The 15,882-nt window shown below is 37.2% G+C and overlaps 1 protein-coding gene across 1 annotated transcript in view; it reads right to left on the bottom strand.

Annotated features, from left to right (window-relative positions):
- LOC140171301 (uncharacterized) overlaps positions 1 to 15,882 on the bottom strand; it is a 123,174-nt gene that overhangs the window by 68,907 nt on the left and 38,385 nt on the right. The window contains 1 exon segment of the mRNA XM_072194533.1: positions 7,855 to 7,909. The gene's annotated coding sequence lies outside the window, so the exon portion shown is untranslated.

Here is a 15,882-nt window from a genome sequence, read left to right as displayed (position 1 = left end):
GTATTCAATTTCCTCATAGCATCCCACGTTGTTCACACGTCAGTCGAATTTATTTGGCGGTGTTGGTTTGTTAGCCCTCCAAGTTATAACATCGTTCACTTTGTGTTGAACATTGTATGTGAGCCTCGCTGTAATAACATAAAGATCAGTCTGATCAGTGTGATATCACAGAGCAGACCCTTGAGAGGGCACTTGGCTCATTTGCATGGCAGTCGGACTCTCCATTGTATTTGATCATTTGTGTATGGAGATGGCGACCCGTCATTGTATTTGTTCATGTGTGTATGGAGAGCCACTCTTGGAGCCCATGGGACTTAGGCTAGGTCCTCAGGTAGAGTCAGGCGCTGTATGTACTAGAAACGCCCATTCTTGATTCTGCGTTCATTCAATGTTAGTTAAATTTGTATTGCCCGGCGGCCCCGCGTAATGGAAAAACCTGAATTTGTTACATAAAAAGAAATGAAAATTAAAAAGGCAAGGTTCCAAAGAGTACATATTAAATGGGTGTAGAATTTTTTTTCAAATATATATATGAATTTAGACAAACATACGGGATATAATGAACCTTTGACATGACGCCATGATGACATGATTTTATTAGTCGTTTTATATATCACCTATACCGTGTATCATAATACCAGTATTTGTAATTTTATATTATATAGAACTAATATTTTGCATCATAAATGCGCAGTTCATATGCACAGACGATTACTAACCTTCACGACTTCAAAATAACATGTTACAAAGCAGGTAATAGGTGCTGGCCTTGTCCTATTGTACTTGTTCATTTGTGTATGGAGAGCTCACTGACCTGTATTATAGAGGTCAATGGAATAGCTTCTTTATGGGGCACCTCTCCATCGGTTTCAGGGCGCAGTTCATTGAACTCAGCGGGATTCTATTGCAAGTGCTTTTATATGATCTGTATTATTACAAAACGGATCGTGGTTATTGCCTTGACAAACCTAATAAATAATTCATACCAGGGATGAATAAATCCAGGGGTGCGGACATTTCATTGGTCGCAAACCACCGGGATTCGATACAAGTTTGCGTTGTAAATGAATGCGTGAATAAGAGTGTCATCCCTTGGCGCGATATTTGATTTCTGAATATACTCAAGTTGCCGTTGAAAATGCCTAAAATCATCAAGATATTGCAATACTGTCTAAAGTGATGTAAAATTGTGGCAAATTTGTATGATTTATCGCACATAATTTCTGCGTAGCGTGGAGAATCATTTACATAGGATTTTGGAGAAAAAATGTGATAATTTTAGGGAAATATAGAATGGCGGAAGAAACAAATAAAACATTTTCCTGGAATGTGTAGACCATACTCTTTCTGTTCCTATTGATTTCTATACTGAAATAATTCTTAAAATGAAGTTGTTGGATGATTTTAGTTGGCATTTCTAGAACGTAAACATGTAGGCAGATAGTAGAGAGGGCACTCTATTCACGAGATTTCTTTTCCAACGCCAAAATGCAATTTTGGTGGTTTTGCGAGTGAAGAGTGTCCGCACTATCGATGGACTACGTAACTGTTCAATAGGTTTTTGTAAATGAGCTAGTGTTAGTGGGTAAGCTGTACATCTCTTTTGCATTGTTAAGACAACCACGCTAGGTTTTTTTTTTTTTTTACTATGCGTGTTTGGTCAAGCGAGGATAATTTGTAAAGCAGCAAGTAATGGTGAGGATGTTGCCCTTTTTAACTACTTCTGACTTTTGATTTAGCCCAAAATAAATCAATAAAATCGTGTATAAGATATTTGTGGGGATATTTGGGCGCTATTACAACAATTTTAATAAATGGGCACTTCTGGGTTGGATATATTATAGACTCTATAGAATTTAAGTATGATATATTTTCGATGGTAAATATATTTTCACTTTCAAAGTTTGTAGTTTTCATAATTGCAATTTCTTAATATTATATAAAAGGTGAGAATAAGACTATAAATGTAAGAGTATGGGATAATTTTGATTGTTAATAAATGCTAAACGTCAAGCGGTAGACATCAGCAATATCAGGGATTGCCATGATTCTTGCAGTAGCTTTTATGAATAGAATACAATAGTGGATACAATAGCGGATACAATAGCGGAACAATAGAGCTCTCTTACGGGCAAATAAACCTCGTCGCGTTTTGCTAAATTTCACTTCTTCTTTTCCATGAACTAACCGTTATTTTTTTTAACTTGTGGCAAAACTTCTACCGAAGTTTTTAATATCCCTGGGTACTCCATAGCTTACAGCATTTAATTTCTCTAGAGGGTATATGCTTGTGGTAATGTGTCAGTATGGAATAAAAGATACATTATGTTTAAATGAATGATTTGAAAATCACCCAGAACGTGCCAATATCCCATATGATCAAATATTGATGTTGTGGGGATTGATTAAATCAGTAGAATTATATAATTTTCAGCTATCAACTTGCTTTTGCACTTGAGGACAACACACCTTTCATCTTCATCCACAACTCGCCTTTCGCCCTTGATCACAACTCGCCTTTCACCCTTGACCACAACTCTCAGTAACTCACTCATCCCATAACTCGCCTTTCATCCATCCCCCAAGACAATAGTTTGCATGTTAATACATAGGCCTAAATAGGTACTAAGGTACAAAAAAAGAATTCAACCCATGTGCCAAGGAATGGAGGCCTTTGTTTGTTTGTTTGTTTGTTATTTGTTTCTTTAATTGTAAAATCTTGCCCATGTACTTCAGTGGCAGTGGGGAAAAAGTGGAATCGGGAAGCTCCTTCAATGCTGGAAAATTTGGAAAGAATAAAAGATTGCACTATCACTTTCCAAAAAGTCCCAAAAAAATTTATGTTTGACTGAGCCTCCTTTCTGGGAAATTTACTTTTTTATAGTCCTGGTAGCAACTTCAAGTCCCGGGCTTCTAGTCAGCAAAGCTTTGGGTCTCCTACTACATTGAGGCAATTATTCCAACTGGTAGACAAATGCATTCCCTCCTTTGAAAATACAGAACTTACCAAAGGCCTACGTGTACCAACTACTAATTTTCAACTTTAGCTTCATCACTGACAAAAAGAACCAAAATATGGTGACACTTTAGTGACTCACAGCAGAGGCAATATACACCCAATGACCATGGCAGCTTCCCACACTAATGAACAACAAAAACATTGAGATAACACCGCATTTTCGGATGTATTGTCTGTGGGAGCATGCAATCTTCCTTCCTTTAATAATGAACACTGAAATCTACCAATTCATTCAACCAAAAGGATCCAACAAAAAAGAGAAGTCCATTCCTATTCCATGCAATTTTTGATTTGAAACAGTATATCATTTAGGCTATAGGTTAATAAATGCGTTATCACTTGTTAGGAGTGAAATTGTACAATGCATGCGTACTGAGATTCTGGTTCTGGTTGAGTCGGCATTGCCAGACATGCTGTACTTCACCAACTTTGATGTTGATGCGTCTAATGCACTCCCCCTTTCGGGGTTCATGCGTTATATACACATCAACATCTCAGTACAAGTGCATTATTTTGTACAATTTCTCAAGCAACAAGTGATACGCATTTATCAACCTATATAACAAAATTGACACTAAAAATATTGGAAAATACAAGCAAATGTAAATGCATCAACCCACAAGAAAAATGAACACGTCTGAAAGCACTGCACGTAGTACGCGCCTGTGCATATACACAATCATTGTATGTTTCACATTTTTCTAACATTTGCTCTGATTGGTTCTCAAGTTTATCTAAGAGTGTATGAGCAATTCATCAATCACATCATACAACATATTTCTACTGAGCGTACGGCTTTTTTTGATGCGCTATTTTCAGGGTACAAAATGCAGATATGATCTGATCATCCATAATAGCCACACGTTTCTATCAAGACCATGAATGCTGTGTCTCACATTTTTTTGGTTAAATAAATTCTGCCAAGCGCAAGGCATCACAGATTCACAGTCCTATCCTAAATCTAAAATTATGTCCATGTATGGCAGCTCATGGCATGAGCACAATTTACTGTGGTCCACCACATTGCATTATTTTGACAGTGGATCTAGTAAATTTTGTAGCAAAAGTACAAAAGTTAATATCCATTTCACTTCATGTGAGTCACATACATGTAGGCTGCCAGTGTGATGTAGCAATTTATAAATTAGAAAGAAGGACCCTATATTAAGCCTAATACTTCATCACACATGACCTTGGATCCTTACCTGGCAACCGATCACACAACTTGTTTCTACTGCGCTTGAATCATACGCTTTGACCAGGCGGTCGAATCATACGCTTTGACCAGGCATGAGGCGGATCATGGATGGCGTGTACAGCACCCGGCAACCAATTGGCCACTACTGTTTCTACTGGGCTTGTCACTCGCCAATACATGGCACGGCACGGCAAACAATACTCAGTAGAAACACACTGATACTACTTGGTTGACCAGGCATGAGGTGGATCATGGATGGCGTGTACAGCACCCGGCAACCAATTGGCCACTACTGTTTCTACTGGGCTTGTCACTCGCCAATACATGGCACGGCACGGCAAACAATACTCAGTAGAAACACACTGATACTACTTGGTATAAAAATGTAGGTACAAATAATTTGCTTGTATGATAAGGTGCCAGACATTAGATATGATTCAACCAGTTACCTCACATTGAATAACACCAGATCAAACAGCATGATTTGCTATAAGTCACTGATCTTTCATTTAGGCTTACAACAAAGCACGTTTCTTTCAGTTTGGACTTGAAGATATCTTTCCTTAACCTACTTAATCCCCTTTGATATATCTCCCAATTAAGTTCATGTTGTACTTCAAACCATGTTCATTGTTATAAGTCATCAAAATCTAAAAATAAACTTGCCATATAGTTTGTGTCTAAAAATTGTTTCCCGAATATAACTGTTCTATCCCCAAATAACTTCTAATTCACTGCCCATGCCCGATAAATTTGCAAATTTCCTTATTCATCTATTTTGTGCTTTCATTTGTATACCCAGCACTGTTTAGCATCAAGAAAGGAAGCGATTAAACATAACTCTAATCATAGATCCCAGAAAACAAGGGACTATATAAAAGGCCAAGAAGATTGCTAGCTTCAGCCATAAAACATAGCTTAAAATCGCTCATATTCATGTTAATATTATAAAGAGAGCCGATAACCATGTACAATTTAAATGTTTTACACTAACAGCTTAATATCATACAGTACTAGGCAATCAAAAGGCGCATATCATTTTTTTGTGACAGAACTTCCATCACTTACAATTTGTATTGGAAAAGTGATTGCCGCACCGAAAACACTGCCGATGTCTGGTCGATAAGTCACTAGCATGCCCTAGTAGTGTAAATCTACCCACTTGACTTTGTCGCTTCTCGTGACTGGACGCTGGTAGCAACTGGGCAAACGCTACTCCGTCTGATACTAGCAATTTTTAAATCGCATGCTGCGACTGCCATTCAAAACAGTTTAATTGAGGCTGATTTTCATTTTGGAAACTTTTTTTAGTATGTACATCACTTGGATTCAGAGATAAATCCATATTTTTATGGTCAAAATAGCCTAATCATAATTCTGATTATTCTGTGCAGCAGTGGGACTAAGAACTTTCAAAGAAAATCAATCTCTGGCCATTCTCTGCACATTCATAAAGTCCTTAAATGAATCAAATTTTACTTTTAAAAACTTAAATAATTACCAACAGAGATGAATTTCTAACCTGAATCATCTAGAAGCAGTCATTCCTTGTCCAGGGAAATTCAGGCAAGTTCAATTAGACCTGAATGCACCAGGGCTCGAACTTGCATCGAAACACACCAATTCACCTGAAGCAAGCACCGGCAAGCATCTTATCAAATATCGAAAAACTAACTGGACTGAAACAATGATATGGATTCTACACATTATAGAATCTCACTAGGATCCACAACATGTTCATCTATCAGGGCACAGTTCTTTAACCCCAATACATTTGTACATTCATTGAATGACCTTTGAAAATTTGGGTACAAAAACTCATAGTCTGCAACTTGAGGTCAAATTTTGCACTATGCATGTTTAGTTTAAGTTATTGAACTATGCTGTTGGGATGAGGCCATTGTGGTCCATAGTGTCTAGAGCTTTACTGCTAGTGTCAATGACGGCATTCCTTGAAATCCCACTTTCCGTTGCGCCGTTGCGGCAAAGTTCAAGAAAGATTTGCGTAGTTAACACAGGAAGCAATACAAGGAATAACATGTTGGGGTTGTTGCTAACAATTTCCTCTGCATTATATTAAATTTTGTTTCATTTATTTCTTAGTGTTTTTGTTTGTTTGTAGTGTGGTTGACTAGTGAATATTATTTTTATTTTAAGAAGAAACCAAATTCTATTTTGTGTTGATATTTTTGATAGGCACCATAGCGCATTAAATATGCATATTAAGGAAATTAGTCACATCAGAATAAGGTATGTCCAATGTGGGCAAGTGTCTGGCAACAATGTCATGCCCTTTCCTTCAAACGTTGAAGCCATAATGTACAATATTTTTGAATGAATTTGGTTAAACTGATTTGTTACCATTTGATGTTTGCTTAGATGTGTACCAATTTACATCTACTTGAAATTACCAAAATCTCTTGTGTTTGCAAGAAAAATTGGCAATTTAAAATTACTAAATTGTAAGATGATAATAAATCGCATATTAAGGCAGGCATTTTCAGTCGGGTTTTCGGGTACCCGACCGTGATTTCACTACCTGGGTAAGAGAGACAACATCAGGGTTACCCCTCCCAAAAAATATTGTTTGTGTTTTTAATATGCAAAGTGATAATGTGTTCATGTCATACTCTATCAATGATTTCAAAATGGATTAGATTCCCAGCTCTGCCTAAAAAGACTGGGAAAATACTGCTATATAAGTTTATTTGGCGCACGATCTGAGTTAGTCATTTTCTGATGGCTATGTCTCTTACAGACATCCTCACTCTGGAATCCAAACCACAATTCGCTCTCTTTACAGCCCTTAATGTATTTTTTTTTATGAATTTAGTTAATTTTTCTTCCCCAACCTGATTACCATTTGATACAACAACATGGGCATCCAGAATTTCTTTAGATCCATGATTTAGAAAGTTTGTGGGCCATTTAAAACTGTTCATAAAAATAAGTGCAAATTGTACCACATCACCCAACATTCACTTTATTTGTGCCGCTTTTTGTGGGCGCCTATTTCTATTGATAAAGTGTTGTAAACTGCTAATACAACTTTAACAAGATATTAGTGCCCTCAGCTAGGCTTATAATCAAATCCAAATCGTATCAAAGGCACACTGACCAATGCGAAAGAATGCTTTAGCAAGCACTGTACTACACTCTAATCTTGAAAACTGATGCTTCAAATTTCAAACCTTCTACAACTTCTGTCTTACACTCCGTAGTTATGCGAGATACAAAAGCCCCGGTTTGGTGGTGTTTATATTGGATACAAGATAGGCATATTTGCTGAAATTAGAGTCCTGCTTTAACCACGGGTCATCTCTAATACTCGCCATGAACACCGGACTTCCTACAGTTCAAATACAGTCAAGAATTCAGCCTCTCCTATTTGAGACTCATTTGCTTTATATTTTGTAGTATAGTACCATACATTGTACATTGCACTATGCTTAAAACTTACCGTTCAAAAAGCTTGACACATTGTTCAACACATACATTTAACCTAATTTTTGCCCAGTTCTTGTGAATGAAAGTAGGCAAAAAAGTAGGAAAATTATTGCTATTCCACTTACATGTAGCACTTCCAGTGGAAACTTAACTTATTTGATTACAGTTTTAACAATGCGATGGTACTCACCTTTTTTTTGAAGCCTGATGTTTCTGTTAAAATGTTCCAAAGTGTGTAATCAGTTCTGAAACATAAAATCATAGAGACGACACAGATAAATGTTGGTTATTTAAACTCTACTTAACAACTGTAAAACAATTATTGTGGAAGACGGATAAACACATCGGCATCATTTCCTGTGGACAAGGCCCTCCTGTCAAACTACCAGCCAGAATAGTCTCAACTACAAGGGCACAGTTCATAATCTCCATTGACTATCCTTACTCAAATGCTGACCTCAATTTCTGCACTTTGACTGTTATTCAAAGGTCATTTTATTAATGTACAAGCATATTGGGGTTAAAGAACTGTGTACTGTCATATGAGGTTGTTTGATTCTAGTCTCTGTGTTCACGTAGTGAGCATATCACAACAACTTCCCACAACAAAGTGGTTTCACCTCAAGAACTTGAAATTTAGGTTGGGGTTAAGGGTGAGGATTAGGGTTAGGGTTAGGATCAGACATTTGATGAGCAGGATTAGGGTCTGTAGATGAAGAGACGTTGGTGGCCAGATTGACATTAGGTCGTTGGGCAGGAAAAACCTCTACTGTCAGTCTACTCTGAAGTACAAAGTATCGCAGCAGAGACGCAGCATTGCGCACTGTTTATGCGCGAGTTGTCACTTTGTACTTCAGGGTGGACAAACTGGATGTGCTTGTGGCCCCTGAACATATTTAAAACAAAATTGCCAACAGGTTACATAGGTTTTGCTTTGAACAAGTTCAGGGGCCAAGGACACAATATAGGTTTTTCCTGCCCAACGACAAATTTAGTTTACAGGTTCAGATATACATCATCATCATCCCCCTCCTCCTTATCATATCATTATCATCAAATCATCATACCATCATCATCATCAATTAGACATCAACCAACTGTAGGGTGATGGCACCCTCCACAGGTGACTCACAATAATCTAGTTCCTGAATACAGGTGTAAGCCTGCATCATGCTACAATTCCACGAATGTTCAATGCTTTGCTTCACTAAACTTGCATTTATAAAATATTTATTAATCCCACTGTTACTTTAAACAACAAATCCACTGACAAGCATCATGACTAATTCTGATCAGTCCCCCTAAAGATGTTCTAATTCCCAAGAACCATATTTCAAGTTTCCTCTTATTCTAAAGATGTTGTATGCCATAAACACAAGTTCCGAATGCTCTTCCTCCCATCACTCCACCTGGATTTACCACTCATCTTTCCAAGACCCTTTAGGACAATAATTGTGATGATTGACATGTCAAACAATATCTATTTCTGCTCATCCGTGTCCAGTTTCCTGACGGTTGATGTTCTAGTGGGCTATTCCAGTTGAAATACATATTAACATATACTCCTATGGAAGACACGACCTTAATCTTCCACACAGGAGCATGGGGAGTGTGAATTTCAAATGGGGTTATAGTGATTGGGTGACTCCATTTGAAATCTACACCCCCTGTGTGGGAGATTAAGGTCATGTCTTCCATACAGGGTGTAAGGATTTCAACTTGAATAGCCCAATTTAGTAATGCCATTCCCTGGACTCCTATTTCAAGCTTCCTCCATCAGCTCTGACAAATCTTTCATTTGTAACCACAATCAGTTGAGAATGAAAAAAAAATGTTGATTTGCTTTGCATACCCCATGCAAGCTCTCGTTAATTCAGCGATTTGCTTTTACTGACAATTCAATTTCAAAGATCCCGATCAATGCATGTAACTCAAAATAAAAAGTATATGAAATCACCTTCATCCACCCCATCTACAACCAATACACACACCAAAATTCTATGCTTTTTCTTAAATTTGCTTCTTTTAGAACGGATGGTTTTAGAAACTTGGTTCACTGTATAACGGATACCTACTGTTCAATGACCACAGACCCCCCTGGGATCATGATTGACACATCAAATGTTGTCTATATTTACTCATCCATGGCCAGTCCCTTCAAGGTAGTATGTTCCAATTCACAAGCACTGTGAGTGACATCATTTGTTACTAGGTTTCTGGGACACATCATGCACATATATCAAAGGTGTGGAGCAAGGAAGCCCTATCTGCAATAGCTGCCAGGTGTCATATGCATATTATAATACAGAATGCAAAATTGTATAATTTTCTATAAGGCAGCTACTGCAGATAAGCCTTTCTTGCATTAAACCCTCAAATTATAAATATAACCTGGAAATGCCCCTTGTTGCAACCAAGACCTATTGTTATTCTTTAGGTCACTTCATGTTCGGTAGTGACATCAATACTTTTACGAGGTTGGGCTGCAAGTGTACAGACGAACCACCCTTGTACGTGCGTACATGTACATGTACGATTACGCGATTAATTTTATGTGCACGATTCGATACTGCAACCAGCGAAATAATCACCTTCGTCACTACCAACTCGAGGTGAACCAATGAATAGGATCTGAAACATCCTCATCAGAATGATTCTTATTCGTTAACCCCAATACATACACTCATATCACAAACTTTGAATACATTGGGTATAAAAATCATACTCCAGGTCATACTCCATAACTTGAGGTTAACTTTTGAGATAACAAATTGTTAACAGGCCATTTTGTTTATCATGTGAAGAGAAGATATCGGGACTATGCCTGCAAACAGCACATGAAATCTACAGCAAACTGTATGATGTCATGGCATCAGATTATATCCTATCTTTTAGCGTGTGTCCCGTTCAGATACTGTAACTTTGAGCATGCTTTGAGGTCCTGGACGAGACGGTAGACATGAATCTTATCATGGTGTATGTGTCAATTCTGCAATCCAACATTGACCTGATGACACATCAAGTCTTCAGTAATTGATCGTATGTGTATTGGAATCTGTATTGTTTTCCACAACATTATTTTTGCATCTTAGGGGCTGTAATTTTTGCCGAAAGGTTAGGGAGTCATGAATATTAGAGTTATCTTTTTAAATACCCCCCCCCCCCCATCATCATAATGATATGATTTTATGGTCAAATTGAGTAGGAGTCAAGCAAGCGATTATTTTAGTAGGAATCTGGTCAAAGTCTAGACCTTTTTAAATAAGTGACAAAACACACATACAAACATGAAAATAAAAAAATTATCCAGACACTTTTTTTTTTTTTCATCCCACAAAATCAAAACACCACAAACGTTCTTCACCTTGAAAAATTATACATCACAAAAACATTTTGCAAATGAGACCGTCGTCAGTAAGTCAAAAGTTGATGATACAATTTGCACACTCATTGATACCAACTCCTCCGTTCTAACCTCCTCCCTACGTATTTACGTCACAAGTAAATTGAATTGCTTGAGATGAAACTGTGCACCATGTCCACATCTCACTGTCTCCTGCCGTATCCTATGGTTTGAGGTAACTCACAGCCAACAGGAGAATTATAAGTGCTCCCACAATGCATTTCATTCTCCTTTGATCACCTTAAGGAATAGGCTGAATGCAAAATTGTCCATCTTGTTGTCCAGAAGGTGTCCGCCTGCTATGTTGAAAATAAGATTTGCTATGTCGAATATGAAATAACGCTCACTAAATCGAACATGAAATATAGCTAGGGGTAAGGTTTGGGCTAGGTTTAAAGTAATGGCTAGGATTAAGGTTAGTGTTAGATACGACATAGCGAACCTTATTTCATATTCAACAAAGTGAACCTTCATTATAGCAACTTGCCTTCAACACTGCAAGCTGTAACTGTCCAAAGCATCCTTTGGATGATGGATTTACCAGCAAAATATGAAAACAACCTCATTAATATTCAAAAATTTAACATGACATAAAACTACAGCACAAGAGATCATCATATTCTACCGAATAGACACCAGAAAGCTGACCAATCACCTACACCATAACATAAGAACTGCACAACACATTGTTGAGTTAATCACCTTAGAAGGACAAAAATAGAATAGACACCCTGATTTGGATTCCTGCCAGATTTCCAAATTGCTAGTGGCAGAATAGTTAGGATGATATGCAAAAACAACCACTCAAGCCCCACTCACCGGCCGGCCCTCCATCTTGGCTGATGATCGTGTCCAGCAAAATATATCAGCTAGAGGCTTAAGAGCAGCAAACTTAGCACAATCTATGTCCCAGGAAAACCATGTAATCACATAACATAAGGGTGATCCAGAGCTACAGAAATACAACTTTAGGTAGCCAAAACTAATTGACTATTATATAAATTTCAACCCAAAATACTGATACTTTTGAACATCTGTTTGCAATGCATTGTGGGTGATCTTTAATTCTTCCACTGCTCACAGCCAAGCATCTAAACAAAACAAAATTGGCACGAACTAATATGAGGTATTTGACCTCCTAATGCCCTAACAAGTTATAAATATTACCATTTACTTTATTATACAATAAATTTAATCTATGTTTTTTGAAAACTAGCCAAAAATGATATGAAATTATTTATTTCTAAGAATACATAGTATCAGAAAAACACATTTTATTTTCAGTGATAGCTGTTTACAGGTTAGAACCTGTAAACAGATGGAGATTACTCTGGGTTAAACTCAAATCACACCCAGAATTTACACTGCCGCAAGTGCATACATTGTAGGCCATATTACTAATGATGGATTTAGGGATAAAAAGGTTTGGGGAGAAAATGGGGATTTGGAGAACAAATTAATTTTGAACCTCATATTTGGTCATTTTAACTTTAAAAAACCCAATTTTTGGGCACATTTATTCCACTTTTGTACCATATGTCACCAGTTTAGCTTCAATATGCCAAAATTGTTCATGCGCTTCACACGCCTTTGTACCATAAACTTCTTTTGATGCCAAAAGGTGCTAGATTCACTTTACTCCAAGACAATTTTTCCAACCCCATCCCTCCCATGTCAAGGAGAAATCTACGCCACTATTCCAGGGACACATTCCAAGCAGATCCCAAGACTCCTCAGACCCCCTCCCCTGCCCGTGTCGCACAATGCGATGAGGTGTTGACGCGCTTACAAACCCAAACGGCATGAACGATTCCTGCCACCTCATTTAATATGTTTTCCCCCACTAGCCCCCCTAATGAAAATGTCTAGTTATGCCACTGCTCAGTAGATACCTCTGCGGGTCTGGGGTTTGTCCTATCACAGATCCTGGAACTGTGGTCCTATACATTGCTAGAGGGGGTGGAGCAGCATTTGGGTCAGTTGAGCAGTATGCAAAATTTACATGATTAGGTGATCAGCAGGTTTGTATCATTCTTGCCACTATGTTTTGCTACCATCGCCTAACGGATCTTAACTGCACTGTCATTTTACGATGATTTTCACATAGATCATGCAAATTAGCTTCTTTAATTTGCATATTTTCACCGAAAAACACACATGCTCAGTTGGATATCTGTCCTTCTGCCAAGAGCATCTCTGTATGTCCCTGTAGCCCGGCCCTGTAGGTCTTTCGGATCTCCATACAGTTACTCCGGACAGACGGATGGACATACGTACAGACAGAAAAGTGGTCACTAAGTCTCATTCTGAACATATTTCAAGCGAGACACAAACTGGTTCCCAAGGTCAAGGCTTTTGAAAACCTTCAATGAATTATTTAAAAATTAATATGCTTTTTAAAAACAACAATATTGTGCACATGTTACTGGTCCCTACCCAAGGCACTGTATAGTGTTCATTGAATAACATGGCTAATTCTCTCAGAAGGGAGTCGTCTACCTTCACAATATGATAGCCATGAAATAAAACATTCAACCTCAATGATGACGTTCACGTCACTGTCGTCTTTGGTTCACCAGAAAATCTTGAAATCAGTGCATGCAATATCGGACAGTTATATTTTAGGCTTAAAAAAAAGATGCAATGCCCTTTTTCGATTGACCCCAAAAGTGGGAAATCAAAAGTCCATGTTGTTGGGTTTTTTTATTTATTTATTAAAAGCACTTGCAAACACATTGTTTTGTACAAACAAACTATAAGTTTTTCTTGCCATGTAGGCCTGGATGTTTAATGTTGTCTATGTATTTGATCAGTTGAATTACATTTGTCACGGAATAAGCTATGTATGTATTAGCACGGAAATCTTCTATTGAAGTATTATACAGTATTCAGTAGTAAACTGATTAATTCCTCAATGGAGTCTTTACACTAGTCCAACTCACAAATATTTTACACCAGGGACACATCCAAATTGCCATCTGATCAACTGTTCCATTCATGAAGTAAAGTTTGTTAAAATTTTAGTTACCAACATGTATGTAAATTATTTCCAATATAACATCAAAATGGATAAATAAAAAATTTGGGATTATCCCTTTAAGACATTATCAATGTAAAAAAAAAAAAAAAATAATTGTTTGTTTGTCCTCCACAGCTTTGAAAGAGGACGTGCGGGCGGGCGGATTTTTTTATATTTTTTTTAAATTTTTTTTTGGATTTGGCGTATTCCTGGACCTTGCTGGAGCTAAATGCTACAATCATTCATGGTGACTTAAAAAACCAACATTTTGTTTCTTTAATATGCAGTTAAAGTTATAATTTGTGTTCATGTCATAGTCTTTTAATGATTTCAAATCCAATGTATTTTGAAATAACTAAAAATAATAGACTAGGTCTATGACATGAACACAAGTTATAACTTTGCATATTGAAGACACAAAATGTTTTTTGGAGGCTTTTTTATTTTCAACCATGAAAGATCTTAGCATTTAGCTGTAGCTAGGTCCAGAGATACTCAAATCTGAAAAAAAATTGAATTTACTTATTTTATAAAAAAAAGAAATTGAAAAAAAAAAATATTGGTCAGGCCTTCATCTGAGGAGCCAGGCGGTGGAGGACAAACAAACAACTTTTTTTTTTTGGCCTAATGGTCCTATTGATGTCACATCCTATCTTTCTAAAAGTTCTTCAAGCTTTCTAGATCCAATCTACTATAAGGCTATTAAAATTTAAATAGAACATTACTAAGACCTCAAACTTTCTCATCTGTTAGGACACAGTTCTTGAACCCCAATATGTTTGCACATGCAGAGGATGACCTTTGAATGTGTTAGGTACAAAAACTCATACCCGACAAACCCGCGGTCAAATTTTGGGCTTTAATTGTTAAATGGTGTTGATGAACTATGCCGTTGCCAATGAGGCCAATTGGGCTCATAGAACATACACATAGTGATTTCCTGTGGACCAAGATAAGGATGATATGTAGGCAATTAGTTAACTGCTAACTCATCTTAGTATCTCTTAGTTTTCTTCAACTTCATCTTTTAATAGTGCTCATAAGACCTATGTCGGATCTATGGGGGGAGGCCCAAGGGGGATTAATGAAAGTACACAGTGCACATTCATTCTTTCCATCTCTCTGCCCATATTTCTTGCAGATTTATTCATTTAGCAACAATATCGCCAAATTTGAATTACGTTCTGGAACACCAGAACGAAATTACAACACTGGCCTATGGTGCAGTGTAATACTAAATCATGCATAACTCACAAATGCAAAATTGGAATCAACTGAAAATTTTGGGAATAAGCTTTTTTCGTTGATATCTATTGAAAAATGTCATAAAAACGGGATGCTAGGATCACGAAATATTCCTTTAACACATACCCTAGTGCTCTGAATGTTTATCAGCAGAGAAGATATCGATCACTTCCCACAATGCATTTCTTCCATTTCAGTTTTCTGTACTGATTTGCTACATTTTTGTATCTTAATGCAACATGGGTTTATAGTGACAAAAAGTACAATGAACAGAGCACATCCAGATTTTGCAAAATATGTTTATTTCTTTATTATCGATCCATGTTTAGTCAGTCTATTCTCAACATGTAGGGAATCTGTACAAAGTAATAGGAGTGTCATTTGCTGTAATGAGTCAATGCGTCATGTTGCAAAGGATTCTGGGAAGGGTAAGATATCGTCTCTGGTTTTCCAGCAACTTTATACCCCTTCTATTAAGAAGTGCAACTTTGATACTATTTACCGAATACTTTACAAATTTGTGCAGATTGACAAAATTAATGGGTGTTGGC

This window comes from Amphiura filiformis, chromosome 15, assembly GCF_039555335.1.
Source record: "Amphiura filiformis chromosome 15, Afil_fr2py, whole genome shotgun sequence".
Lineage (NCBI taxonomy): Eukaryota > Metazoa > Echinodermata > Ophiuroidea > Amphilepidida > Amphiuridae > Amphiura > Amphiura filiformis.
This window is presented reverse-complemented; position numbering and strand designations above follow the sequence as displayed.